Source organism: Toxorhynchites rutilus, chromosome 2, assembly GCF_029784135.1.
Source record: "Toxorhynchites rutilus septentrionalis strain SRP chromosome 2, ASM2978413v1, whole genome shotgun sequence".
NCBI classification, from domain to species: domain Eukaryota; kingdom Metazoa; phylum Arthropoda; class Insecta; order Diptera; family Culicidae; genus Toxorhynchites; species Toxorhynchites rutilus.
Window position 1 is genome coordinate 65,009,233 of NC_073745.1, and position 26,517 is coordinate 65,035,749.

At 39.8% G+C, this 26,517-nt stretch overlaps 1 protein-coding gene across 5 annotated transcripts in view; it reads right to left on the reverse strand.

The window, feature by feature from the left end:
* The window catches only part of LOC129768345 (tyrosine-protein kinase receptor), an 88,988-nt gene extending 62,823 nt beyond the window's left edge, over positions 1 to 26,165 (reverse strand). For 4 of the 5 annotated variants that reach the window (XM_055769926.1, XM_055769928.1, XM_055769924.1 and 1 more), the window contains exon 1: positions 25,974 to 26,165. The gene's annotated coding sequence lies outside the window, so the exon portion shown is untranslated. Of the gene's footprint in view, positions 1 to 25,810; positions 25,931 to 25,973 lie in introns of those variants that run through there. The other variant, XM_055769927.1, reaches the window with a different exon arrangement.
* Positions 26,166 to 26,517: the final 352 nt, after the last annotated feature.

The following is a 26,517-nucleotide window of genomic DNA, read 5'->3' on the forward strand; positions in this document are numbered from 1 at the left end:
CCGCCCAACGCGCCGGAGCTTCGCCCAATAGAGAAATATTGGGCAATTATGAAGCAGGCCCTCCGGAAGAACCCAAAAGTTGTCAAATCGGAGGCGGACTTCAAGAGAAAATGGATTTCTGTTCAAAAAAAAACTACAAACTGACGTTGTACAGAACCTTATGAACGGGGTAAAGAGGAACGGGCTTGGGCTCGAAGTATGAATAAAAAAAAATGCCAAAAGTTGTTTAATAGTTTTTATTTTACTGTCTAAAATTTTCAAAAGGATCGGTCTACTGGGCGAATTTCTACAGCGTTTTTTCTGTGATGCAATTTGATGTGACACACCCTTTAGAACAAAGTTTTTCTCTATCTCTTGAAATAACCGATATAGCGCCTTTTTTATAAGTTACGTTAGGGTCACCATGAAAAAAAAACTGTTTTTTTGCTCAAACTTTTATATTTCAAATTTTACATGCAAACTGTCTTCGAAAGACTTTGGAGCTTACTAATACAAACATTTTTCGATGTAGAACTTGTCAATATCTCAACTTCACTCAAAGTTATTGATATTTTTTCCCAAAAACATGCTCTTTTCATTTGTTTGTCATTCTTTCTGGGGCAAACGTAAACAAAGTTTATTGGCGGCATTTGAAAGAGCATGTTTCACTCTACATGATGTGTGATTTTCAAAACTATGTTATTTTTTGTGTTTAAGTATATTGAAATAGAAATCATGAGTTTTTGGGTAAAAAACTATCAATCACTATGAGTAGGATTAAGATATTGACAAGTTCTGCACCGCAAAATGTTGGTATCGATAAGCTCTAAAAGTCGTACGAAGACAGTTTTGATGTAGAATTTGAAATATAAAAGTTAAAGCAGAAAAAACACGTTTTTTCATGGTCACCCTAATGCAACTTAGAAAAACCCGTTAAATCGATTATTTGAAAAGATAGAATAAAGCTTTGTTCTACAAAGTTGTTTAAAATAACTGGGGCTACAACATTGCTGAACTATGTTTATCTCTATCTATAAAGATAAGAATGTTAGATTTTTCATTTCATCGACAATTTTGTTCACCCTATTTTTAATAACACAAAAATAAGAGCTCTATCATATGTAACAACTTTGTCTAAGACAGTTTTTGTCTAAACAAGAAATATCTCCCACAAAGTTGTTTTTAGCGCCTTCTATCTGAGTTGCAATAGGGTAACTATGAAAAAAACGGATTTTTTTTACTCTAACTTTTATATTTAAAATTCTACATCAAAATGGTCTTCGTACGACTTTTAGAGCTTATCAATACCAACATTTTGCGATGCAGAACATGTCAATATCTTAATTTTGCTCAAAGTTATTGATGGGTTTTCATCCAAAAACTCATGATTTCAATTTTAATTTACTCAAACACAAAAAATAACATAGTTTTGAAAATCACATATTATATAGAGTGAAATCAGTTCTTTCAAATTCCGTCAACAAACATTATTATGTTTGCCCCAGAAAGAATAACAAATAAATGAAAAGAGCGTGTTTTTGGGAAGAAATATCAATAACTTTGAGTAAAATGTTCTGCATCGAAAAATGTGTTTATTAGTAAGCTCTAAAAGTCTTTCGAAGACAGTTTGCATGTAAAATTTGAAATATAAAAGTTAGAGCAAAAAAACAGTTTTTTTTTATGGTGACCCTAACGTAACTTAGAAAAAAGGCGCTATATCGGTTATTTCAAGCGATAGAGAAAAACTTTGTTCTACAAAGATGTCTCAAATAATTGGAGCTATAAAATTGTCGAGCTATGTTTACCTCTATCTATGAAGATAAGAAAGTTAGATTTTTTATTTCATCGAAAATTTTGGTCACCCTATTTTTGACAACATAAAAACAGGAAGTGGGTTATATCTATGGTATAACCGCAAGGGTGACGTAGGACTATCGTTGATTTAGAGATCATTTGTTTGAAGTTGAATCTAAATCCATCCTGAATGAATGAATAAATAAATATTTGGGTGACTTCAAAAATGAGAGTGTTACTTTGAAGACTCAAGGTTTTATGCATCCAATATTGGATACAAAAAACCTTGTTCTGAAGAATAATCTTCAGAAGCTTTCCTGTATGTGTGTGTGGCGGCTGCTTCTATGTCTTCCCGAGGAACCGTATTGCTGATACTCTGTTGGTCACATTCTCTTCTCCTTCTGATCGATCGGCTTTTCTGCGCTCCCTCACAGTTAAAACAAACTGATTGCATTTCAGGTCAAGTCAAGCCAGGTAATGAATACCTCGATCCCTCGCCGTTCAGCTCGTTCAGTAACGATGTTGTCTTGTCGATGTCCTCAGGCGTCGTGCACAAATTACGTAACGCAAAAATCCGGATTTTGAACCTCCCCCCCTTTCATAACGCAATTTCCTATCTCTAATAAACAGAAAGTAACGCAACATCTAACCCCTCCCCCCTTATCACGTTACGTAATTTGTGCACGACGCCTCACGAAAAATGAATGGGTTTCACCACCAGAATATCATTTCAGTATGCTTTTCGTGCGTGATTGAATCGAGAGAAGGTGTGGTTTACGATGGCAATTTGGAAGGCAAACTAGAGGAGAATGAACTCTCTGAGTATGAAAATTTCGGCGACTGAGCAATAATCGATTGGAAATTATATAATTTTGGCGATACGAAACATTTTCCGTTTTTCATGTTATGCATCCATTATTGGATACGAAAATATCCTACTGATGGGAAAGAATAATCTTCAGAAGCTTTCCAGCTAATTACACTTGATTGAAAAATTACGAAATCAAATGTATTTGGTCGCTGTGTTCGCCATATAATTAGAAAACATTAAAATAAACTCTTTCGCATGGATGTATTCTTCAATTCCCAGGGAACTGGCAGATTATTTTTCAGCAACGATTAGATCTTTCCGGAATTTTCTCGATGCTGTATGGCATCCAAACGAAAATTCTCATTTCAGTTTGGCCTGCAAAAAACTTTTCTGAACTCTAATCCATCAAGTTTGGAGCCCTGAAAAGGGCTGTTGATTATATGCTAAGCTAATATAGCACGCTCTCCTCGGATACGATGGGCCAGCTGGATGTCCTTGGGCATGATGTGACGCGTTTTGCATGGATAGCACACAAATTGGTATCTTCGAATAAGCCTCCTGCAGCGTCATAACCGCGGAACTTTGGAAGCGCAAGTCGGTTTTGAAGTCCTGAGCAATTCCACGAACCAAATGCTGCAAAGGTAGCTTGCGGATCAGCAATTCGGTCGACTTCTGATAGCGACGAATTTCATGCGAATTTCCCGGTCGATAGCAATGTGGCTTCTTCACGCTTCCTGCGGCTGGTGCGCTTATCCGAGCTGCTTTCGTGGTGCCTTACCACCGAAGGACTAACGAGCTGTCTGCTTAGTCCCGATGAAACGAGTCCTCACGGTGCGAGAGTAGAGTAAGAAATGAACGAAAGCAAGGGAAGTGTCATTTTATAAAACATAACAGAATCGAATGTAAACCCCACCCTCTTTATTATATAAGCTTACTGTATACTCACGAATATAATAAGGGTGGGATTTAGATTCTATACTTTTATGGTTTATAAAATGACGCTTCCTTTGCTTTCGTTCATTTCTTACTCTACTCTCGCACCGTGAGGACTCGAGCTCGTTAGTCTTTCGCAGACAGCTCGTTAGTCATTCGGTGGTAAGGCACACGAAGTCAGCTCGGATAAGCGCACCAGTAGCAGGATAGGTGGAGAAGCCACATAGCTATCGACCGGGAACTTTGCGTGAAATTCATCGCTATCAGAAGTCGACCGAATTGCTGATCCTCAGCTACCTTTGCAGCATTTGGATCGTGGAATTGCTCAGGACTTCAAAACCGACTTGCGCTTCCAAAGTTCCGCGGTTATGACGCTGCAGGAGGCTTATTCGAAGATACCAATTTGTGTGCTATCCATGCAAAACGCGTCACATCATGCCCAAGGACATCCAGCTGGCCCATCGTATCCGAGGAGAGCGTGCTATATTAGCTTAGCATATAATCAACGGCCCTTTTCAGGGCTCCAAATTTGATGGATTAGAGTACAGAAAAGTTTTTTACAGGCCGAACTGAAAGGAGCATTTAGCGAAAATCGTGGTTTCGATAATAAATCGTTACCGATAGGTGCCATGGATATGGATTTCTTAATGAAGAATATGAAATACCATGACATGATGTAGTGAATATATCCGAAGAAATCACTTTGGTGAAACTGCATTATAAAATTATTTGTGTACGAATGCCGCAATCGATAGTCGACTCTAATTTGCGCTGGGTAATTTCCTCGGAGGACTCGATTCCTCCTTTGAACATTAATAATCTCTTTCTGGCCAAACGATGTGGTATGAATCACATTATTTGAATGATAGAATGAAGAAGTTTTCTGCCAATTTCCTTCATCCTCCAAACGTATCTTTCTCCCGTTTGTCGTTTTCGCGTTCGCTAATCCTTTCTCACAACACCCATTTCTCGTTTGAGAAATTGTTGAGTAAACATTGTTTGCCAGTGCGCGTAGAGCGGGAATTCCTAAAGATTCATTGCACCTCTAATAAATTGCCGAAAGACGTGGTCTTACGTTGATCGCACTTGATTGAAAAAATCCAAAACGAAATGTATTTGGTCGCAGCATTATATGAGTAGAAAGTAAATAATCGCTCGAAAATTATTTGATTTTCGCGATGTGAAACATTTTCCGTTTTTCATGTTATGCATCCAATATTGGATACGAAAATTTCCACTGATGGGGAAAAAAATATTCAGAAGCTTTCCTGTTAATTGCGATTGATTGAAAAATAACAAAACCAAATGTATTTGGTTGCAGTGTTATATGGATAGAAAATATTAAAATAAACTCATTCGCATGAATGTATTTTTCAATTCGCAGGGGAACTGGCAGATTATTTTTCAGCAACGAGAACTCCGCGCGTGTATGTGTGTGTGTGTGTGTGTGGCGGCTGCTCCGATGTTTCAAGCGGAACCGTGGCATCACTCTCCTCCTGATGGATTCCCTTTTGGCCTTAGGTGCACAAACAGGCTCTTGGTGACACCGTTCATCAGCGTTTTCATGATAAACGAAATTAGCTTCACAACAACAGCGACAACATGCTCCAATCGCTGTTCAATCATAACTGAATGGGTTTACGAGCGGCGCTCGCTTATATACCGATTGGTGATTTCAATAGCCTGTTTTGAAAGCAATTTTAAGACTATTGAAACAAGTTTTTGGATGAAAAAGTAACAAGTATATGACGCGTAGACATTTTATCTTTCAAATGAAGTGTTTATCATACCATTTCGTTCAGTTGTTTAAGAGCTATTAACGCTCAAAATCTCGGTCTCCAGCGTAACGCTTTCGTTCTCGAAACTTTGGTTTTACACCCCGGTATAGAAATGAAAGACGTAGTCCTACGTCAAAACGAGCGCTCTATCATGAGTAAAAACTTTGTCTAAGACCGTTTTTGTGTAGCGAATAACTGTCAAGTTCTAAATGCTAATTTCCACTTAAATGCATCTCCTGGACCATTGTGCATTGTGGCGATTACCATGTCCTCAACACTGTCTACATGGGAAGCGTGAAGTTCAGGAGCTCACCGCTCATGCTGCCGGGAACCACGATTCATCTCATTTCTCAGGGTACGAACCTGTACGATCTCGCAGAAATTCATCTGTGGTGACACGGGCAAGAGTGGCTGCGCTCCTCATCATTACTGTGGCCTGCTAAATGTGTTCCAGTCAAATCACTCCCTTCTGAGGTGTTGAATAAGAACCGGCTGATACCGTAGCTCACCACTACTCCAGATTTCGTTCACTGCTACGAATCAGTGCTCTCATTCGAGGGTTTGATGAGAATTGCCGCCGTCATATCGTCATGAACCTCTCATTGGTCCACTCATCTGATCTACACACAGCCCCTTAGAATAAAGTGACCAGATGGTCAAAGGTCTAACGCGGGACACAAAAAACAAAACGTTATGTATATACGTTATGTGAAAATAAACCATAGTTTAGCGAGTCTCATTTATTCCTGAAACACTTAACATGTGTCCTTGCAATTAAACCTGATCTGTATTATTTCTTTCTAAGTATCATCATTCAGTTGTGATTTATCGGTGGTTTAGATTTTGTTTACGCCTGAAAATCACTCGGTCAGTTAGAGCATTAAAGCCTGGCAAGCACGATTCAAATTCAACAATTTTCTTCAAATTACCGAAATGCTCGAAAATTTCAATCCATTTTTCATCCAATTTAGTGTTGACGTATGCATTAAAAAAATGAACTATTTTCGGATGGCGATGAAAAAAAAACTTCGAAAAATAATTTAATGAAACAAATTTTCCTTAAATATTACGTTTATTAAGCCTACAACAAATATTATTCAAGGCTGTTGATAAGCAGCAGCAGTACTGTCAAGTAACTTTATGATTTTTTCATACTATCAACTTCACCCCACAGCAAAGGAGTTGGACATCCTGAGACACTTTGTGTCCGCCAGACATAGCCGATCTGGTATTTACAACATCCTCTTCCTGTCGCTCCTTAAGCCGGGAGGTCGAAACAACCGGCCAAACGGTGAAGGAGAATCTGGCCAGAATGGACATTTTTATGCGGAAGCGTCAGAAGAGACCGATAGTATCTGAGCAGCAGACAATCACCCAGAAGGAGTAGCTTCAGGTGCTGGTGAAAAACTTCTTTCCGACGAAAGAAGTGAAAAACTTCTTTTCGTGCTCATAATGGAAGACGAGATGTGCTTGATGCTAGAATTCAACTTCAATACTTTACGTTCCCCAGGTAAGCGATGAATTCGAATATATCATCCACATCATCCACGCTCTTCTTTCGAGTCATATGGTGAACGGGGAACGAGTACGAAGTGCTTGCCGAAACTTGCGGAGGTGATGTGGTCTTTATACCGAAACGGGGATCAGCCCATTATGCCAAAACATCACTTAAGCATGGATAATGGATCAGCTGGTGATAAACATTGTCGCGTAGACCGCCAACCTTCCCAACATACCCCAACTGCGGCTTGTAGAAAACTTTTGGGCGAATGCCAAAATGGAGAGATAGATGACTACCAAAGCCACGGAAAGGTGAAAGAACATGTTGACATACATATTTTCAACAGTCATGATTGAGGTTCCGGCCAACATTTGCTCCATTTGCGACACTTCATCAAACAACCCTGCCTCTTCCTGTCCAGCATACACTAGTTCTTCCAGGTTATTTAACACGTTAAGCCCTGACCGAGCTAGAGGACCAAAGATGAACTTTTCGTTTGACTCACGTTGGTCCCTGCGGATCAATAGGGGACTTTTATAAAAATCATTACAAATCTTTATAAAAATCAAATCTTTATGAAAATCAATTTTTCGATTTTGTTGCTGTCGTTTCCTGTTGACACTCTTTAAACAAAAAGTCCACTGTCGGTGCGATGGAACCAGCTCAACGTATTAATCGTGAATGCATTGGAAGCGCTCTTGAACAGTCTGACAAATAAAAGTTTTATTTTGAGGTTCATCCATTTAAGAAAATTAACATGATCAAATTGTAATACTGAAATATATTGATATCGCGGGACATTTTCGTTCCTTTTGCCAAAAGCGGGACGTTTCGCGGAAGGTAATCCTACGCGGGACATTTTGTTGAAATGCGGGACTGTCCCGCGTAACGCGGGACGTCAGGTCAGTTTACATTAGAAACAAGTGCAATCCGCTTTCTAAGACATACATTGTGGTCTCTGTATGCACGGCTATCAAAGCAGTTCATTTTGAGTTGGTCTCTGCCCTCACCAGCAAAGTCTTCATCGCTAGTCTTTGTCGATTCATCAAGCGCAGAGGAAATCTTGAGCACTTATATTGTGACAACGTGACAAACTTTGTGGGTGCCAAGCTGTTAAACGTACCCAACGAAACCTAATACAACCCCTAGAAACATCCTGATCGACCTCTGGATGCCATCCCAGACAAACAACATGTTTCAGAAACCAGTCTATCCTGATGGAAGCGAGTACAGAAGCTCATTCAACATTTTTGCTTCCGTTGACACCGAGACTATTTGACAACTTTGCAGAACCGATATTGCCGGAATCGAGTTTTCGACAACCTTGACGTAGGTTCCATCGTCGTACTCAGAGAGAAAAATATTCCGTTTGAGCCGGAACTTATGAAGCCGATAATAAGAAGCTTCAGCAGCATCCGCAGTGAATTGCGCACTTAATTGCGTCTGAGAATAGCACCTTCTTCCAGCACCCGTAAATCATCCTAACAAACTGAAGCATGTTACATGGAAAATTTCAGTCTTTGATAAGTCACTGCAGAAATTGGCCCCGAAAGTATTAAATTTCATACACACACTCTTTACAGATACACGGGCCAAAGGTTGTGCAGTCCACTGATGATTCAACAAAAGCCAAAAGTTGTACCGCCATGACAACTCTACACGAGCTGATGATTGCGCCGGCTAGTGACCATTCTATTCTGGATTCCTCGAGAAGACGCACCACGCTAGATATGGGGTACAGACTAGGGGGGCGTTGCTGATTAATGGTCAGCTGCATCCCAATAGGAAGTATCCCGTGTCGGGCACAGGTACAGATCATTGAAGACAGCAACATCACAATTACGAAAACACTTGTAATACTAACCTCGAGCCAACCGCGAGTAATCGGTTACATATTACTAACATAGTTATAAGGCAAACATTGTCGAAATATTGAACTCCCGGCCCCGTCAGGTTGACGCCATATGAGCCTTAATAAAAATATATATTTTGGATAAAAAAAAAAAAAAATGAGATTTTTCTTCATTTTCCGGCCTATTCACCAGATCCAGTACCTAAAACCACTTATTCAACCGGTATTGGACAATATGAGGGTAGTAAAGCAGAAATCGCTGGTAACACTAATTGAGTTCCAGTATGTTTTCAAGGAATGGATCAAATGGTCGGTGTTAAGTCAGAGGGGACCAAGTCGCAAAATTAAAAAAATCGCTAAGCTACATATCACACTTATCCAGATTCGGAAAATCATGCATACAGCAGGAATAACGGATCGAAATTGTTAAGACTGATCAACGAAAAGCCCTCAAAGTATGCAGACAGAGTGGACCATGTACTATTTAGAGTAATGCGGGGCAAAGGTGCGCACTAGGGTGCCAATGAAAAGGGTCATCTCGAGTTTCAAAAAGTTACCCCATAAAAAATGTTCACCACCTCGAAAAAACACCCTATGCAAAATATCAGCTCAATCGGACTTAGGGAAGAGTGGCGCAAAGCGGTCAAAGTTTGAGTTTTTTGAAAATCGAAAAAACACCCATTTTTTTAGATAACTGTAAATCTCGACGAGTCATGCAATTTTAAGACATTTGGCATCCAAATTTTTTTTTCAAAACCTCGATTTTCGGCGATGTTTTTGTTTTTCAAAAAACAACCCAAATTTTAACGTCTGCGACACCAGTAAATGAGGTTCGAATGAGCTAATATTTTGCATAGGGTATATTATTGTGCAAATCAACATTTCGTAGCAAGTTCCGAATGAAAAATCGAGATAACTATTTCTATTGGCACCCTAAACCATACTTTTCGTTTCACATGCCGAAAAAACGAGTGCCCCAGAGTGCCGATTTTTGACAAAAAATCATCAAAAATTTTTTTTCGAAAACCCCGATTTCCTTTCCCCCCTTGGGTGATTTTTCGATTTTCAAAAATTTCAAACTATGACCGCCTTGCGCCACTCTCCCTTAAATCCGATTGAGCTGAAATTTGACATAGGGTGTTTTTTCGAGGTGGTGAACATTTTGTATAGGGTAACTTTTTGAAATTTTAGGGTCGATTTTTTCCGATACATTCATTGGCACCCTAGTGCGCACCAAACTGTTGTCGTCCTATAACTTTTGAAATAAAAGCAAAAAAGAATCCGTTTGCTTACCAAATTGTAACTATATAATTACCTTCGAAACGTAGTACAAGCATTTCTCGAGTTGTGTTTGTAATTCGACAAATACCAATTTTAATAGGAAAAGACAAATGCCCACCTTTGCCCCGTAGTGAGGGCAAAAGTGCGCACTTTCGCAAAATCAAACGCCAGACGCCGTAAATCTTTGAGAGTCATAGAAAGCTTTGTCCAGTGCCCTGCAGTGGTCCGCCAGATCCTCAGACTGCTCACTCGTAAATACCTATCTGAACCGCCCTATGTGCTCGCTGGCACATCCCAGCAGAGGTAGAAATGTCAATAAAAGAAGATTCAAATCATAAATCACTCTCTTATATGAGCCTCTTCCTCAGAGCTGATTCAGAAATACCGAGGTCTGCCGCAATCCGACGCTTCGAGAATTCCTTTCGAAGCCTCTGTCGGGCCATTCGAGCATTTCTGGGGTACATTCCTTCAAATCAGTTTTCTTCTTGTGGGTCCCGTTAAAAATTTTATAATTTTTTTTTTGTTCAGAGTAAACGCTAGTGCGAACTTTTACCCCACAGCCATTGCGTACCTTTGCTCCACAAGCAATTTTTGAACTAATCGATGTTTTAAAAAAAGCTCTTGAACTTTCTCACAAAAACGAATACGCACTATCTTCTACTATAGAATGAAGGTTTCCTTGACAGTGTAGTTTCGAACTTTCCAGTTTTTAGGTACCTAAATCGTCATCTCCCAAAACTGAAAAAAATAGATCAAAACATCGCTCTCAGCTCTCTAGAGCACTGAGAGCACAAGGCAGACAATCGGATATCCCCGTCCGGGATATCTTAGGTAGCCGGGATCCTGATCTTCTGCTTCATCTATACCTGTTCCTCAGAAACGCCGATGTCAACGTTTAATGATGTTTCCTTCGTTGTGTCCCCGTTTCATATCCCTCCTATCCGATCGATAAACTTTTACTTAGTCGCGGCAATACATACACACACTCTTTACAGATACACGGGCCAAAGGTTGTGCAGTCCACTGATCATTCAACAAGAGCCAAAGGTTGTACCGCTCATGACAACTCTACATGAACTGATGATTGCGCCGGTTAGTGACCATTCTATCCTGGATTCCTCGAGTCGAGAAAGACGCACCACGCTAGATATGGGGTACAGACTAGGGGGCGTTGCTGATTAATGGTCAGCTGCATCCCAATAGGAAGTAGCCCGTGTCGGGCACACGTATAGAGCATCGAAGACTGCAACATACCAATTATGAGAACACTTGTAATACTAACCTCGAGCCAACCGCGAGTAATCGGTTACATATTACTAACATAGTCTAAGCAAACATTGTCAAAATATTGAACTCCCGGCCCCGTTAGGCTGACGCCATATGAGCCTTAATAAAATATATATTTTGGATTAAAAAAAAAAAATCGCAAAATGTTTCGCTTTTTTGGATCGATTCTTTGTACCCGAAAAAATCGTAAAGATAGATCTTTTTCTCTCGTCCTTTTCGGTCTTAGAGTTTTTTTTTCAATGTACATCGATTTTAATCTCACCAACTGACAAATTTGATAATGTCAAGTTATGATAGTGAATAGGATTGAGCTATCTCGGATCGATATTTAGAAGATCGATCTTTTTCTCTCCGATTTGCGATTTTTCGGATCGATTCTTCCCACTCAAATAAAATTGCGAAAATCTATCTTTTCTTTGCTATATTTTCGAACTTTTTGACCGTAGAAAAAAAATTGTACACTTGTTTTTTGTGAACATTGATTCTCCCCACAATCCACAAATTTCATAATCATTGGATCCTTTTCAAGGTTGTTAAATAAGTGGTAGTAAATTTAGGAGGAGCAGCTTTGTAAGTTTGGTCATTACAAAACAAGTGGTCACAAGTTATATTTACACCACCACATTCACTAGGCTGACCGTGAAAATTGTGACGAGATGAGATGGTGACATCAGGTCCAGATGGAGCTCAATTTTCATAACAGAATTGCACACTTTGACTCACAACTGTTAATTGAATAAGAAATATTTCGAAATTGTTCAGTCATAGTGAACCAAGTCTTGAATAATGCTTCATTTGGTTCAGTCAGAGTGGACCATGTACGTATAGGCAGCCAAATAACTGCATTTTTTCGCATGATTCTTGATGTTTTTTTACAATTATAAGACGTCAAAGTATTGTCAGAGAGTAGCTAACATTTCTGAGAACAACATTGATCAAAAACATTATATGCTTTGAAAATTGGAGGGCACTAGAAATCAAGTTCGTTTTTCTCGAAATCATAAAAATGTCACATGGTCCGGCCTGACTTTACACCGACCAAATGATGTGCATTGCATCCGACGAGAACTACTTCAGGAGGATGTTTGCTATTTTGTTTTCCGTTATCTATTCGGACATCCCCACCATTGAATTTTTGAACGAGAAATTCTCAAACACAAAACTCACATTTTCGAAAATTGGTTCATCCATCAAGATAAACGGACAGCATTTATGCGGAGAGCGAATTGAGAAAAACATCACACCCACACCACCGCGAATCATCTTATCAGTACGGAATGTTTGCGTTCACGTAAGTGCTAAAACGTAAATTCCAGCATCCTTCTGCTCTCTAGCATGCTCTCATCTCACAGAGGGAGAGCCATTTCTGTTTGTTTGGGTGGAGAATACACACGAGCGAGAGCGAGCATTAAAGGAAAGGGGGGAGCGTGGTGTCGTCCTTGCTGTACTCGGGACGGATGAACTGTGGGATGCCGGATGCTGTCAGGCTCTCCTCACGCGCACAAGACACAATTCGTTCCGGAGGCTTTTCCACCGAATTCCGAGGGTAAACGCTCGCAGTTCTGTTGTTGGTCTTATTCGAAAGGGAAATGTGACAGCAAAACAAAAAAAGGTCTGTCACTCATATGACACTGCCGGCGGTGAAATTCAACAGCTTCGCGTGATAATGCGTGGGGCTTTGAACTGTTCTCTGAAGTGCGTATACCAACGCTAGCCACACAAGGTTACTCAACTGAGAGGTGACAAACAAGAGGATGCTTGAAATTTCGATTCCCATCTCGCAACAGTAGCATAATCAGTCGGACACGGTCTAATTGAATTAAACCTCCTTTATAACCTCTTGCCACTTAGTTTCACTCAACCAGAACCATACACGCGCTCCGGATTTTATGGCTTAAGTCTCGCGAATTGACGTTTTGCATCGCCGTCACTCGACGATGAATGACGACAGGCGCGAAAGAGCTCAGCCAGGAGCAGCAGTGGGACCGCTGGCTGTCTGCTGGCTGAACAAAACACGGGACATGTGTGTATTTTCTCCGATGGCAAGCGAAACGTTATTTTTAGCTTCCCGTGCGAAACTGGCAGAAATTGTTAACCATCGACACCGAATCTGTCCTTTTTCTTTCGCTCTGCCGCTTTCTTGACGGTTTATTCTATTTATTTATTTATTTATTGTCTAGTTTTGTTTAGAATGTACATGTTGCACCTTGCACTCTTGCCAAATCGGGTTCATTGAGGGAGATGCTCTAAATTACGGGTGCTTAGTGCGGAGCGTTTCGAACTTACATTATGACGTTGGTTGGTTATAGTTTCGGATCGAGAATTTAACTGCTTCTGGCTTTTTTCGATGAGGTATGGAATGTTGTCGCTTCAATTTGTGGTACAATTTTCGAATATGAACAGCTGCACCAGAGAAAGATTGAGAAACGTAAAGTACATAATTTCATCGTTTCTTTCATTTTACAATTAGAATACAAATATGCTATTCTTGTTCTGACATTATCTTGTTTTTTTTTTACATTGTGAACTAAAACAAAAGTCCATTCATTTTCTTCTCACGTAACGCAATCGCCTGCGGCTTTCCTCACTTAACTCCGATAACATAAACCCTATGAGTAGTGGATCCCGAAATGAATCGAAAGTATTATCCATGCGATGCACCAGGGACATAAAGCATCCACACAAGACCCTCGGCACGAGTTCAAGGAAATTTGCCAGACGTAGAAACAAAACTCATGATTTATTGCCGCGTCCCAGCGACTTCTCCCCACTCATCTGGTTGCCGGTCTGGTTGGTTGTTTGGGGTTTTGTTGTTGCGGTTGCAACGAGAACACGAACAACACTGCACTGATTTAGAAGAGATGGAACTCCGCTTTCCATTAAGCAGTTGGGTGACTACTTCCACCCCAGGACGCGGACCGAGGAAGTGAATTATCAACTGTACGATCCGATCGTTGCGTTGTTGTTTGGATCGTGTTGTTTTGGTAGCGTGCCGTTGGGTGGGTGGATGTGTAGGCCAAAGCGCGAGAATTAAAATTATTAAATGGATTTTCTTGGAAAACAGATGGGAAAGCCGTTGCCGCGCGGTTTCTTTGCGATGATACTGTGGTGGCAAAGTTTGGAATTGTTTTTTCTCATATTGAAATGGCTATAAGCAGCGCAAAACAGTTGAAGTATTATTCCTATGAAACAAAATGGAATCAACTTCTCAGAATTGGACTTCCAAAGAAGACATCGCCAACAGATTATAATTTATTTGATACTGTATCCATTCGCTTATAGATGCGGAATTTTGTTACAAAACCGTTTCCCTAAAGATGAATTCAGCGGCAACTCAAATATAACGATATACAGACGTCATAAAATAAATATGGGTATCTACATTAGGATGGCAATGGATGTATGGAAAAAATTTCATCATCGACTTTAAAAAACGAACCATGTACATATTGTTCATTGACCCAAAAAAAATACCTATGCAAAATTTTAGCTCAATCGGACATGGTTTATGAGTGTCTTTGCCTCAAAGTTTTGATTTTTTGAATCTCGAAAATCTTCCAAGGGGGGGAAGTAAATCAAATTTGGAAAATCGAAATTTTATTTTCGATGCCAAATGCAAATGACTGCATATAACGTCGAGATCTGGTGTTATCTAGAAAAAAAAATTTTGGCCGAAAATTGACCTTTTTGATTTTTTGAAATAACACCTGATCTCGAGCGCTAAAACGCTAGAATGAAGCGAGCAGGAAAAAGGTTGCATGGTTACACCAAATTGTAGACGTTCTGACACCTTACATTTGACACTACCAAAAATTCGGTAGGTAACACCATTCCCGAGATCCAAGAGGGGGTCGGTTCAGGACGACCTGTCGGATTAGGACTACCTTCCCCTACACGAAGTTCGATGCCGTCGATGTCGAATGGCGTGACAATGTTGTCACATTCGTACAACCTGATTGGATTTGACTCGATCTTATGCCAGGAATGAAAAATTGAGAACCGTTCGGATGATTCTGACTCGATTGGATTCCAGAGCAAGGGTGATTAAAGAACTTCTTCAAAATCGATTGCCCTTGATAGTCAGTTTTCAACTGACAAGATCGAAAAATTGTTCAAACAAGATTCAATTTATCCAAACATTTGTACATTGACTCCTGTGCTTCCTCCGGCAACGATCGAGAAGTTGTTTCTTGAATCTTTTTTGACATAGGGCTACGTCTTTCATTTCTATACTGGGGTGTAAGTTCAATGTTTCGAAAAGTTACGCCGTTACGCGTTACGCGTTACGCCGAAGCAACGAGATTTTGAGCGTTAATACCTCCTAAACAACTGAACGAAATTGTATGATAAACACTTCATTCGAAAGATAAAATGTCTACGCGTTCGTATATGCTTGTCTCAAAATTACTTTCAAAGCAGGCTATTGAAATCACACCAATCGGTATATAAGAGAGTTCCGCTCGGAAATCCACTTAGTTATGATTGCGCAACGATTGATGTAGGATCGCTGGAATGAATAGATGTTTCCCTAACACAGACTTCAAAACCATGGAAACAGACTTGGGGAAATCGGCATTGCAAAATAGATGCAAGCTGGAGTCAGGGGAAATCGACATTGCAAAATAAATGCAAGCTGCGGTTACTTTTGTACTCGCTTGCATTTCTGCAAATCGGAATGAGTTTCCCTAACACAGACTTCAAAACCATGGAAACAGACTTGGGGAAATCGGCATTGCAAAATAGATGCAAGCTGGAGTCAGGGGGAATCGACATTGCAAAATAAATGCAAGCTGCGGTTACTTTTGTACTCGCTTGCATTTCTGCAAATCGGAATGAGTTTCCCTAACACAGACTTCAAAACCATGGATCCTGGGGAAATCAGCGATTATCATGCGAGAACTTATTGAGATCGGCATTACATCGCATCACAAAAATGAAACGAAATGAAATATTAATAATCTTCATGACTCATAGTGATAATACTCGATGACTCAATTTCTTCTATGATGGATTGAGCAGTAGAACCAATACGACTTGATTGTGATAGTCTGCAAACCGATGCCTTAGAATAAGACTAATAATAAGAATAAGACAATGGAAAGAATTTACAATCCATTATCCATTATCTATCCATTAAAAATAAAGTGACTTCATGAGTTAATGTGTATTTTACCTCAACGTATCACGAAATCGTAAGTATTTTTAACTTGTTTTCTTCTTTCTTCCCCATAAACATCATATTCAATGTAATCAATGACGTTCTATTTTTTTTTGTTTACCAATACACATATACTTCATCTATCATTCCACCCTGTTATGTTTCACACTGATATTCATTCATTATTTTCAGTAGACAGTGAAACTTCCTGCCAGAAGCTAATTTTCTTTTATTGTTCGTTACAAACCGTTTGACGGTTATGAGTACATACGACCCTTTTCAGGGCTACTGTTTGGAGTTTCAAAAGAGTTGAACTAACAGATTTCTGAACAATGAAAAGAATTACATTTTAAAAAAACAACTGTTTTGAACAATCACAGTCCTACGTTAAACTTCCGTCCGTGCCCCTAGGCTCCGACCCTTCTACTTTTTTATATATTTTTTTTTTTCGATCGTGGTATGTGACATCAGCATTTTTAGCTAGCTGATACGATACTCTAATTTGAAATTGCGAATGACTTATTTATAAATACGAAATAAGTTGAAAGCGAACGGGGCATGAATTGCAATATTTCCTGCGGTCATGAACCGAGAGCCATACGAGTTTTGTAGTTTCACCGTCATACAAATTAAGGCAGAATTATGGTACAAGGTGCAACAATTCGGTCACTAAGTTCGTTGGTTGAGCGGTATTCCAAAACAGTACGGAGGAAAGTGGAATGGAGGTTGTGAACCTGAAGCGTGAAAGAGCGAGGTTGATTGCAGGCATCTGAAATTGTGCATTTTCTCAATAATTTCAGTGCTGTTCAGATGCCGAAACGTAACAACGAAACGTTTTCAACGTAAATTGTCGTATCGAATAGAATTCTCAAATCGTGTGGACTTCATATGAAAAAAAAAATCTTATGAATCACACGATCCGTACAAAGGGGCGTGCAAGAGAGATATATTTCTTTTGGCTTGAACGAACCCTATCAGAAATCTCGAGAAAATACTACATGGGCTGCAATGTCCCGGGATTTTCGATGAAAACAATCGTTATTTGGGCAAAGCCTGTATTTATTCCTCAACATAGTTTCCTTCGAATGCAATACACTTGGTATAGCGAGTTCCCAGCATTTCGATTCCCTTTCTGTAGTACGAGACATCTAAGTCTTCGAAAAATGCTTCAGTTTCTGCGATGACTTCCTCATTCGATGTGAATCTCTTTCCCTGGAGCCACCGCCTTAGGTTCGTGAACATATAGAAGACGCTGAGGGACAAGTCTGGAGAATATGGTGGGTGAGCAACCAATTGGAATCGTAATTGGTCCAACTTGGCCATCGCTTTGAGGGACGTATGTGACGGGGCGTTGTTGTGATGGTACATACACATTTTTCTTCGCAATATAGGGTCGTTTTTTCTTTATATCTTCATTCAGTTTGTCCAATAACGCTGCATGATACTCTCCAGTACTTTTTCCCTTTTGCAGGTAATCAATGAAGATTATGCCAAGCGCATTTAAAAAAAACAGAGGCTGAAACCTCCTCGGCCGACCGTTGGTCTTTTGGCCGCGTTGGCCGACTTTCGTGACTTGTCAGCCACTCTGCAGACTGCCTATTGGACTCAGGAGTGTGGTAATGGATCCACGTTTCATCCATTGTCGCAAAACGTCGAGAGAAGTCTACTCGATTACGCTTCAACAACGCCAAACCGGCTGCTGAATCATCAACGCGTCGCTGTTTTTGGTCGACGGTCAGCAAACGCGGCACTCATTGCGCGAATAGCTTTTTCATGTCCAAAATGTCGTGCAAAATGTATCCCACTCGTTTTTCGAAATACCTACGGTCTCAGCTAACTCGCCTAACTTCACTTCCACGTTCAAAACGAGTCGATGCACTTTTTTACGATTTCTGGATTCGTAGCCTTTTATGGCCTTCCAAAGCGGGATGCGTCTGTGGTGCTTGTACGGTCCATTTTTTTACGAATGCTTATGTAGTGACACTTAAACAACTGTAGTTTGTGAACAAATAAACGAAATGTCACAAAACTTCACACATAAACTGGTGACAGATGAACCTCTAGAAATGAATTTTGTTCATCTTTCAGTGGCGCCATCTGTTGATTAATCCCGGGACTTTTCAGCCTATGTAGTATTTCTAGTTTTGAAAGTGTGTAACTTAATTTGTTACGTTTCCACAAAATGGCTCAAGGTGTTATAAATAGTCGACGGCGACAGCTTATTTATGCTGGATCGTGAGGTGTCAACATCTGTCAACCGAATGTTGTTTACAAGTCTTTGAGTTTTACTGTATTGAAAATTTCGAGCTCGTTGCAAACAAGCACTATTCGCGGGAAGTTTTGATTTCCTGTTTCCATTACAAAAAAACAGCCAGAGCGCATCAAATGTTCGTAAAATTGCACATGGTGACTCTGCACCATCGGATAAATTTTGTAGGGAAAGATTTGGGCGATTTAAAAGTAGTGATTTTATAGTTAAAGACAAAAAGCAACCGAAAAAGTTTGAAGACAAAGAATCAGAAACATTACTTGAACAAGACTCGTGTCGAACGCAAACATAGCTTCAAGAATCATTTGTAGTAAACTCGACAAGCTATTTATAATCAACTCGAAGCTGCAGGGTTCATCCAAAATCAAGGAAATTGTGTTTCATACGAACTATGTCGAACGACGATTCTGCATGTTCGAAATGTTGCTTGAACTGCACAGAAGGAAGTCTTTTTTGCACCGAATCGTTACCGGGGACGAAAAAAGGATTCACCACGACAATCCAAAACGCAAAAGATCGTAAGTGAAGCCCACCGAACCAGGAACATCAACGCCGAAACAAATATCCACGGTCTAAAAGTAATGCTCTGTATTTGGGGGGATCAAGTGGGTCTGATTCCCTATGAGTCGCTCAAACCGGGTCGAACGATCCATGGAGACTTTTACAGGCAACAGTTGATCCGTTTAAAGCGAGCTATTACCGAAAAACTTCCAGTTGATCCGACCAGACACGAGTCGATAACACTCCATCATGAAAACGCTCGGCCTCATGTTGCTGTTTGAGTTTAAAATTGTTTGCAAAATAGTGGATGGGAAATTCTGGTTCCTACCTTATAACCAGACCATGACCATGCCCCTGCCAACTACCATTTGTTTCGATCGATGCAGACCGCTTTGAGTGGATTGCTTCAGAACAAGGTACCGTTTTGTCTCATATTCCGAACAGTCCCAAATTCCGAACACTTCATTTTTAAATGTAAATTTACTAAACTTTTGTGTTGTAAATAATTGAATAATAAAAACACAGACATTCTTTGAGGTATAGGCTTCATTTTGACATCATTTACAGGTATCGATACAGCCTATAATTTATAATATTAGACATTTGCAAAAAAGTGACAGTCAAAACCAATGATAAAATATTTGCGTTAGTTAATTCCGTAAAAAACAAGCATCGTTCATTTTTCAGTTTCTGTAGTTGTTTCAACTATTCTGTTTGCTTTTTTCATGTTAAGTGCTAGAGAATGTAAAAACCTACAATAACTAGTTGAAAAAAAATATATTTTATGCAGAAATCTTCATTAAAATTAATATTGAAGTAGTGTTCGGAATATGAATCAAGTTTCTACGCATGATTCAAGTTCCGAACACTTCATTTTTAAATGTAAATTTACTGAACTTTAATGTTATAAATAAATGAACAATCGAAACTCTGATATTATTTGGGTTATAACCTTCATTTTAAGATCATTTACATGTATCGATACAGTCTATAATTTATAATATTAAGCATTTGCAAAAAAGTGACAGTCAAATGTTTGCCTTAGCATATTCTGTAAAATACAATCATCGTTAATTTTTCAGTTTTTGTAGTTTTTTCAACTACTTTGTTTGTTGTTTCCATGTTAAGTGCTAAAAATGGTAAGAAACAAAAAATGGATAAAATAAAATGATATTTTATGCAGAAATCTTCATTAAAATTAGTGTTCGGAATATGAATCAAGTTACTACACATGATTCAAATTGCGAACACTTTATTTTTAAATGTGAATTTACTGAATTTTAATATTATAAATAATTTAATATTCAAAACCCTGTCATTCTTTGATTATAGTCTTCATTTTAACATCATTTACAGGTATCGATACCGATATAGCGCCATTGGTCCCGAAACCATGTAAACTATAAGAAGCAAATACAATCGATAATTACAAAAGCCCATTTTCTTTTGCGAGCATAACATTTTTCCAAAAAAGACTAGCTGATTGACTTTTATTTGATGTACCGATCATATGAATCGGCTTAGTGGTTTAAAAGTTATGATTTTTTTTAAATTGCATTTTTGCTGTTCGAAATTTGAGACAAAAGTGTTCGGAATATGAGTCAGTGACAAAGATGATGTTCGGAATTTGAGACAAAAGTGATAAAACATATTTACAGTTTTTCACCATCAATATGTATTAGTAAATCAATTTTATTGTAGTCAAATGAAAAAGAAGGCTCTATTGTATTCAAAAATCAAATTAATTTCGCGAAAGAGTACCATTTTGAGTAATGAAACACTGTTCAATGGCCATCAAAGCTTAAGTGTTCGGAATATGAGACAAAACGGTATCACAAATTGGGTGGATTTATTCTTGTCTTCTAAAGATAAAAGTTTCTTTCGCGACAGAAACCGCGAACTACCAGAAAGATGAGCGAAAAAAATAGTGCCTAACGATGGATAACTTTGGATAATGTATTTATCCCTTTTTATTATTCATATAAATTTGTTTATCATGCGTTTTTCAACGAATTAGGTTGTACATCCAATAAAAGCGCTTCATTGATTTTTGTGGAAATCAGGAGAGTGGATTCATAAACAGTTTGGAAAGAAATTAGAAGAGATAATCATCAGGAGTGAAAGAATGAATGAAGTTGAGAAATAAAATCACACTTCGTAGATTCCAACGTACGTTCGAGTGGAAAAAGGACCATCCCTGGGGTTCTTGAAGTCCTGAAGTTAAGTCAATAACCTGACTCCCCCTACAAACAAACCATTAACTAAGACCGTGGGCTCAAATTCACGCCTTATGCGGACCAAAATGATCACGGATTTTTATTTTTTTTTTAGGTGGTTCAACTCCGAACATTCAGCTTAAAAGACACTGTTCTTGCTATTTCCCGCGCCCGTGGCTGTCTACACTCTGTCCAACTTCTATAAGACCACCCTGATTCTATTTCGTTGCAACACAAACAGTAAGAATTTCAACAAGATACATTCATACATTGTTGAATGCTTAGAATAAAGTATATTTAACGTCAATTTCGTTCAAAAGAGTTGTTTGTTTATCTATTGTGCTTAAATATGATAATTTCAGCTGTACAGTTTCTATAAGACCACTTCAAAATTCATAAGGATTATCAATGAAAAATTCAAAACGATCGGCTGATTTACATTGTAGCATGGTACACAAATTCAGATATGCCGGCCCCTTGATTCTGCAAAGCTTTGGAACTGCTTCTTTTGGGCAACTATCCACAAGAGGCATTTGTAGGGTTCCACTGAGTGCTCAGACGTCGATAGAACTGGGATGACAAAAATCATTCCATTCTAGCGACGCGGCACTCAGTATTTTCTTCTTTGTTTTGGAACATGTCTTTTGTGGAAACGTTGAGCTGCATCCTCACCCAAAGGGGGAGTGAAAGAGCTGTCCCTGTTTCTGGTTTGAAACTCTGCAAAAGAGCAGGTGCTTTGTGCCCAAATATGGGTTGGACGGAAGGTCCGGCAAAATCAGGCACTTGGGATTAAAGGTAGATGGCCTTAATGATTGAGGCAATTGTTGCGCGCGATAATTGGCTTTAGAACGTTATGTACTTGAGCACTTTTGTGGCAATTATATAACTACGACAAAATTGATCTAGCGCCTGACTGATCTGAGGATCTTGAAACTCTAAGCGGTCACTTTATCCTGGATCGTGGAAGAGGCTGGACCCGGCGGACATCGCCAAGAGCCTCGGTGTGTTAGCGTAGGTCAGTGAGTCGTGGCTTATTCTGAACAAGCCAGTCCTAGGATTTTTTGTTAATTTAAAGGTTTTTTTTCCCACGTAGAAACTTTGAAGTAGTGGCTAAGCTAGTGGCTCTATAAGGAGAAATAGGGAGTGAAATCGTGCTCATCGTGGTGAAACTCTCAGGTAACATGTGCTTGCTTTTGTTCCGTTATGATTTGTGTGCTGACTTCCCACGTGGGTGGAAACACATATCTATTCTGTCCAACAGCTGCAAATTCCCGACACACCGTATTCAGTTAGAGCCGCTCCAGACCCCACGGCGCTGCGATAAGGTGCCAGGAAACCATAGCCTGAAGAGCGCGAAGCGCTGGCAGGGAACAGTAACAGCAACGACGACGACCGGCTTAAGCGGGAGGAAACCCCGCTGATCCAAGCATCAGCAACGTCCACGGCAGCGGAAGAAACTCCGCTAAGCAGAGCGACAGCGATATCGACGACAGCGGAAGAAGCTCCGCTAATCCAAACAGCAGAGAATGTATATTGGACAGCGCACTCAAAAGGTCGTGAGTAACAAAACCAAAAACTATCCCATGCGCATGACGATATTGGTGCCGGTACGGTCGGGAAAACATAAGAGTAGCGATCGTAGCCGAGCAAGTTGATCGACCGGGATCATTGGCCCCCATGATGATAAGGTTACCCGGTTCGAACCCCAAATTTGACGAAATTATATATGATCATATACAACGAGTGAATTTACCTATCACGTACGTGTTGAATTGAATTGAAGTGAGATACCGAAATCCTAGGTCGCAGCGATGTATGTTTCCGCTGCATGAATATTAAATGGTTTATGAGATACGCACACAAATAACAACCACCCACCCCAATAATACAAATGAATGAAGTGTGTGGAGTGAGACGACGAATACTGTTGGGTGAAAGGAGAAAATAGATGGAAATGAGCACGGGACAAAAGCACGATTGATTAGGTGAAATTACTTGAGAGATGATGAATTAATAGAGAAGTTTAGAAAGGATTAAGAGCCAATCGAAGGATAGTGTAGTGAAGTTTAGGGAAAGAGGGGATACATGGAGAAAAAGGGAAATGAAGAAGTTGATTGATAAAATAGGAAATAAAGAATTGTAAATATGAAATGTTGAAAATTACTACCAAATATATGCATTTTTGTTTTAGAAGCTGGAAATTTAGTTAAAGCTCTTTGTTGTTTTGTGGGAAATTTATAGTTCCTGGAACTGGTTTGTGAAGGCATCACGATTTTCGAGCCTTGTTTTCCCCATTGGTCTTTTTTGGAGATTTTTGTTGGTTCTGGTTACCCAAGCGAGAAGGGAATACGGAGACCGTTGGTATTATTACCTGTGATGATAACGCAGGCAAAAGTGGGATCTATTTTGTCGATCTGAGGTCGATTGTTGCTAGCAACAATTGCCACAGCAATCAGTTCGTTTCCCAAAGTGCTTGGGACGGTCGAACCTGAAACCTTTCTGTGTTTGGGGGTTCAAAGGAAAAAACCTGCCCTTTGGCAGAGTCTCAGCTGGGCACCGAAACAGTGGTGAACGGCCTCCTTCGGGAGTGGCGCTTAAGCCGTTCACTAGCAACTCCCCCATTCATTCATACCCGACCGTCTCGGGTTACAACATGTCAATAATTGGCAACCTTGCCATTAACCTGGAAAATTCGTGTTGGAATAATATTTACCAAATGCTGCTGAACGGATTTCTCGATATTTTTCAATGTTTCCGAAATTGCGATTCTGAGCTCTTCAATTGTGGTGTACCGTTTTCCCTCAGTGTAGATTCTGCGTAAAAGGATCCTCCTAAGATTTTCAACAGGATTCAAATCTGGAGCCGATCAGTCCTAAAAATTAAGTTTTTGAACTTAATCCTTTGCTTAGTTTCCTTGCTGATATGAATAGTCGCATTTTTTTGCGGGAATGTGAACTTTTCGTGACGATATCCACGCAAAAACGCTAGGAGAGAGGATCCCAGAACATGTATGTAATCCTTGAATGATATGAAAGCTGTCTTGAGCTTTCCAGTTGCACAGAATCCCGCCCAAACCATGCACGAGCATCCACCTCCACCAAATTCCTGCTTGAAAAATACTGTTCCTTCTTCCGTAAATCACGTAAAATGAGGAGCTTTAACCTTTTAAACCCTCTTTATGTGAGGATTTTTTTACCAAAACCTGACGAATTGTCACCCAAGTAATATTCAAATTGAAATATTGCTTTATTTGCATAAGTGATTTTGAGGTTTTCGAATCTGTTCTAGCTATTTCCCGCTTATCCCGGTCAGAGAATTTCGATTTATGTGGAGCTCTCTCCTTCTTACCGTATCGTAGAGCATTTGTCAAATAATTGAGCACTACTTGATGAGATCGTCCAATCCAACGAGAATTTTTTCTGATACCAACATTTTATTGGTGATATGCATCGATTTTACTTTCTTTTCTCTCCGTGAGCACTTTTCCCTTCGGCATTTTCCAGATTTATTGATCATAACAACTAAAATAACTGAAAAATGTAACTGGTCTTATAGAAACTTGACACTTGAAAAATACAAAACCTTTGGTATACGCTCAGCGCTTGCACACACACACATATGAAAATCATGCAGTGTATGGTAGTCACCAATACCAACACACTAGAATATAAGTTGAAGCACCGTTTATTTATAATGGCACAAAGCAGCAATATCATCACCTGGTCTTATAGAAGTTGGGCAGAGTGTAGTTGACGTATACTTTCCAGCAAATGATCTATTGATTATTCCAGTGATAATCGATCACCCCTAACAGGACCGATGAAAATGGAACCAAATCGGCTAAACAGAAAATGAAAAAGGCAATCCCAAAATATTGAATGTTTCCGTTAGCTTCCAACGCCAATATAGTAGTAGAGTTTTCATACGAAATAAGAAAACTTCTCAGATTTCAGCGGTAGTAATGGGCCCGAGTCGGATCCAACCAGCAAGTCAAAATATGATTGACCAATTATTCGACCGAGTCGTACGTCGCATAATTGGCACGAGAGCAACAAAATACACGTAGGCGGTATCTTCATTCATTCGATCCTCGATGCTCGATCCCCGCTTCTGAACGGCAGACAAACTAAATCACTTGTCTACGATCTACTACTGGTGCTGCTAAGAATATGAACCGTGAAAAATATTTGCTGTCTAGCGCGGCGGCAAATGTTCGTAAATGTGATTTACAATAATTGAGATTCATAATGAAATCTCGTTGTTGCCGTTGTCTCGCACTTGGGAGAGGCTTTACCTCTGATTTTCATTTTCTCCCCTTGCACCGGATATTGAGCGACATAAAAAAATATGCACAGATGTCTCTTGCAGTTCCAGCATCGGTCCCAACGCACGTAATCACGCTATACGCCACTCAAGATGTTCTGGTTCAACTACGTTCAGTGACACTCACGCAAAGAAAGTAGCGAACGGGGAGACAAAATGAACTGAATAAAAACACTTGTCGACGCTTAATTTTCTTCACTTCCGGTGTGTATTTCGGTGGGTTACCGAATAATATTCCGACCGAAAAACAGCACTGACGAAGGTTACGATCATTTCCAAACTTATGTCACCTGCAAACGACCTTCCGAGTTCAATCCGCCGCGGTTCAGACGAACGAACGAACGCGACACGCACGATCACAAATGATCACAAATAGTAGCTGCTTGAGACTTTCCACGATCGTGCGCGACAACTGCGCCACCTTTCACCGTTCACGATCAAAACTGCCGTGTGCGCACCGAACGACGGACAAGACAAGGATGACAGTGCGGCTTCTGAAAAATATAAACGCGACCGACGACTCGTGAGTACGAAAAACGGTGGAGACGCCAAATACCTTTCCCCAGCCGCAGCATATGCCGCAGAAGAATACCGAGTGCAAGCGAAACTAACCTAACTAACCAGAGAGATCTGATCGTGTGTTTGTGTGTGTGAACACACACACACACACAATGCATCGGTTTGAACCAAAACAAACCGCACTTAGTGGAGGAAAAAAAGGAACGGCGATCACACGATTGCGGCTTAGACCGCACGAGAGATGCGCGGAAGGAGCTAAATAAATTAAATTAGTAAAGAAAAGAAAACAGGGGCAACGAAAAGTTAAGAAGCTAA